A 5,000-nucleotide genomic window follows, 5' to 3' on the forward strand; every position below is an offset into this window, starting at 1 on the left:
ATAATTGTCCGAGTAAGCCGGAAAGATAAGTTTACTCTTGGCGGTCGGAGCAATATTTCACAAAAACTGGAGCAATACGCGTTCGAGAGCTTTGAAACTCGAGAAATATTGATGACAAGCGGTATCGTGCGTGGATATAACGATTAAAGTCGTGCGGGAGCTCGGGGAGAAAAGTTTACTCTTGGCGGTTGGACTTAGAAAAATTTCGCTCGAGCTCCTTCGCACGGCGATCCGACGCGCCTCGGCGCGCGAACGATTCGTTCGAGCGGCCGAGCAAGCGATGCGCTCCGAACATTATTCTCAGTTTATTCGATAAATACTCATCCGAGCGCTTTCATACTTGATATTTGTCTTCCAAATGCTTTACCACACGATGATCTAATATTTATAATTGTCCGAGTAAGCCGGAAAGATAAGTTTACTCTTGGCGGTCGGAGCAATATTTCACAAAAACTGGAGCAATACGCGTCCGAGAGCATTGAAACTCGAGAAATATTGATGACAAGCGGTATCGTGCGTGGATATAACGATTAAAGTCGTGCGGGAGCTCGGGGAGAAAAGTTTACTCTTGGCGGTTGGACTTAGAAAAATTTCGCTCGAGCTCCTTCGCACGGCGATCCGACGCGCCTCGGCGCGCGAACGATTCGTTCGAGCGGCCGAGCAAGCGATGCGCTCCGAACATTATTCTCAGTTTATTCGATAAATACTCATCCGAGCGCTTTCATACTTGATATTTGTCTTCCAAATGCTTTACCACACGATGATCTAATATTTATAATTGTCCGAGTAAGCCGGAAAGATAAGTTTACTCTTGGCGGTCGGAGCAATATTTCACAAAAACTGGAGCAATACGCGTCCGAGAGCATTGAAACTCGAGAAATATTGATGACAAGCGGTATCGTGCGTGGATATAACGATTAAAGTCGTGCGGGAGCTCGGGGAGAAAAGTTTACTCTTGGCGGTTGGACTTAGAAAAATTTCGCTCGAGCTCCTTCGCACGGCGATCCGACGCGCCTCGGCGCGCGAACGATTCGTTCGAGCGGCCGAGCAAGCGATGCGCTCCGAACATTATTCTCAGTTTATTCGATAAATACTCATCCGAGCGCTTTCATACTTGATATTTGTCTTCGAAATGCTTTACCACACGATGATCTAATATTTATAATTGTCCGAGTAAGCCGGAAAGATAAGTTTACTCTTGGCGGTCGGAGCAATATTTCACAAAAACTGGAGCAATACGCGTCCGAGAGCATTGAAACTCGAGAAATATTGATGACAAGCGGTATCGTGCGTGGATATAACGATTAAAGTCGTGCGGGAGCTCGGGGAGAAAAGTTTACTCTTGGCGGTTGGACTTAGAAAAATTTCGCTCGAGCTCCTTCGCACGGCGATCCGACGCGCCTCGGCGCGCGAACGATTCGTTCGAGCGGCCGAGCAAGCGATGCGCTCCGAACATTATTCTCAGTTTATTCGATAAATACTCATCCGAGCGCTTTCATACTTGATATTTGTCTTCGAAATGCTTTACCACACGATGATCTAATATTTATAATTGTCCGAGTAAGCCGGAAAGATAAGTTTACTCTTGGCGGTCGGAGCAATATTTCACAAAAACTGGAGCAATACGCGTTCGAGAGCTTTGAAACTCGAGAAATATTGATGACAAGCGGTATCGTGCGTGGATATAACGATTAAAGTCGTGCGGGAGCTCGGGGAGAAAAGTTTACTCTTGGCGGTTGGACTTAGAAAAATTTCGCTCGAGCTCCTTCGCACGGCGATCCGACGCGCCTCGGCGCGCGAACGATTCGTTCGAGCGGCCGAGCAAGCGATGCGCTCCGAACATTATTCTCAGTTTATTCGATAAATACTCATCCGAGCGCTTTCATACTTGATATTTGTCTTCGAAATGCTTTACCACACGATGATCTAATATTTATAATTGTCCGAGTAAGCCGGAAAGATAAGTTTACTCTTGGCGGTCGGAGCAATATTTCACAAAAACTGGAGCAATACGCGTCCGAGAGCATTGAAACTCGAGAAATATTGATGACAAGCGGTATCGTGCGTGGATATAACGATTAAAGTCGTGCGGGAGCTCGGGGAGAAAAGTTTACTCTTGGCGGTTGGACTTAGAAAAATTTCGCTCGAGCTCCTTCGCACGGCGATCCGACGCGTCTCGGCGCGCGAACGATTCGTTCGAGCGGCCGAGCAAGCGATGCGCTCCGAACATTATTCTCAGTTTATTCGATAAATACTCATCCGAGCGCTTTCATACTTGATATTTGTCTTCAAAATGCTTTACCACACGATGATCTAATATTTATAATGGTCTGGGAACGCTAGGAAAAAAGTTTACTCTTGGCGGTTGGACTTAGAAAAATTTCGCTCGGTCGGAGTTGCTCGGAATGCGCCCGGAACATTATTCTGAGTTTATTCGATAAATATTCATCCTAGAGCTTTGATACTTGATATTTATTGTTAGAATGCGTTATTATACAATGATCTAATATTTATAATAGTCTGGGAACGCTAGGAAAAAAGTTTACTCTTGGCGGTTGGACTTAGAAAAATTTCGCTCGGTCGGAGTTGCTCGGAATGCGCCCGGAACATTATTCTGAGTTTATTCGATAAATATTCATCCTAGAGCTTTGATACTTGATATTTATTGTTAGAATGCGTTATTATACAATGATCTAATATTTATAATAGTCTGGGAACGCTAGGAAAAAAGTTTACTCTTGGCGGTTGGACTTAGAAAAATTTCGCACGGTCGGAGTTGCTCGCAATGCGCCCGGAACATTATTCTGTGTTTATTCGATAAATATTCATCCTAGAGCTTTGATACTTGATATTTATTGTTAGAATGCGTTATTATACAATGATCTAATATTTATAATGGTCTGGGAACGCTAGGAAAAAAGTTTACTCTTGGCGGTTGGACTTAGAAAAATTTCGCTCGGTCGGAGTTGCTCGCAATGCGCCCGGAACATTATTCTGAGTTTATTCGATAAATATTCATCCTAAAGCTTTGATACTTGATATTTATTGTTAGAATGCGTTATTATACAATGATCTAATATTTATAATGGTCTGGGAACGCTAGGAAAAAAGTTTACTCTTGGCGGTTGGACTTAGAAAAATTTCGCTCGGTCGGAGTTGCTCGGAATGCGCCCGGAACATTATTCTGAGTTTATTCGATAAGTATTCATCCTAGAGCTTTGATACTTGATATTTATTGTTAGAATGCGTTATTATACAATGATCTAATATTTATAATGGTCTGGGAACGCTAGGAAAAAAGTTTACTCTTGGCGGTTGGACTTAGAAAAATTTCGCTCGGTCGGAGTTGCTCGCAATGCGCCCGGAACATTATTCTGAGTTTATGCGATAAATATTCATCCTAAAGCTTTGATACTTGATATTTATTGTTAGAATGCGTTATTATACAATGATCTAATATTTATAATGGTCTGGGAACGCTAGGTAAAAAGTTTACTCTTGGCGGTTGGACTTAGAAAAATTTCGCTCGGTCGGAGTTGCTCGCAATGCGCCCGGAACATTATTCTGAGTTTATTCGATAAATATTCATCCTAAAGCTTTGATACTTGATATTTATTGTTAGAATGCGTTATTATACAATGATCTAATATTTATAATGGTCTGGGAACGCTAGGAAAAAAGTTTACTCTTGGCGGTTGGACTTAGAAAAATTTCGCTCGGTCGGAGTTGCTCGCAATGCGCCCGGAACATTATTCTGAGTTTATTCGATAAATATTCATCCTAAAGCTTTGATACTTGATATTTATTGTTAGAATGCGTTATTATACAATGATCTAATATTTATAATGGTCTGGGAACGCTAGGAAAAAAGTTTACTCTTGGCGGTTGGACTTAGAAAAATTTCGCTCGGTCGGAGTTGCTCGCAATGCGCCCGGAACATTATTCTGAGTTTATTCGATAAATATTCATCCTAAAGCTTTGATACTTGATATTTATTGTTAGAATGCGTTATTATACAATGATCTAATATTTATAATGGTCTGGGAACGCTAGGAAAAAAGTTTACTCTTGGCGGTTGGACTTAGAAAAATTTCGCTCGGTCGGAGTTGCTCGCAATGCGCCCGGAACATTATTCTGAGTTTATTCGATAAATATTCATCCTAAAGCTTTGATACTTGATATTTATTGTTAGAATGCGTTATTATACAATGATCTAATATTTATAATGGTCTGGGAACGCTAGGAAAAAAGTTTACTCTTGGCGGTTGGACTTAGAAAAATTTCGCTCGGTCGGAGTTGCTCGCAATGCGCCCGGAACATTATTCTGAGTTTATTCGATAAATATTCATCCTAAAGCTTTGATACTTGATATTTATTGTTAGAATGCGTTATTATACAATGATCTAATATTTATAATGGTCTGGGAACGCTAGGAAAAAAGTTTACTCTTGGCGGTTGGACTTAGAAAAATTTCGCTCGGTCGGAGTTGCTCGCAATGCGCCCGGAACATTATTCTGAGTTTATTCGATAAATATTCATCCTAAAGCTTTGATACTTGATATTTATTGTTAGAATGCCTTATTATACAATGATCTAATATTTATAATGGTCTGGGAACGCTAGGAAAAAAGTTTACTCTTGGCGGTTGGACTTAGAAAAATTTCGCTCGGTCGGAGTTGCTCGTAATGCGCCTGGAACATTATTCTGAGTTTATTCGATAAATATTCATCCTAGAGCTTTGATACTTGATATTTATTGTTAGAATGCGTTATTATACAATGATCTAATATTTATAATGGTCTGGGAACGCTAGGAAAAAAGTTTACTCTTGGCGGTTGGACTTAGAAAAATTTCGCTTCGGTCGGAGTTGCTCGTAATGCGCCCGGAACATTATTCTGAGTTTATTCGATAAATATTCATCCTAGAGCTTTGATACTTGATATTTATTGTTAGAATGCGTTATTATACAATGATCTAATATTTATAATGGTCTGGGAACG

The sequence above is a fragment of the Lasioglossum baleicum genome, unplaced genomic scaffold, assembly GCF_051020765.1.
Source record: "Lasioglossum baleicum unplaced genomic scaffold, iyLasBale1 scaffold0028, whole genome shotgun sequence".
NCBI classification, from domain to species: Eukaryota; Metazoa; Arthropoda; class Insecta; order Hymenoptera; family Halictidae; genus Lasioglossum; species Lasioglossum baleicum.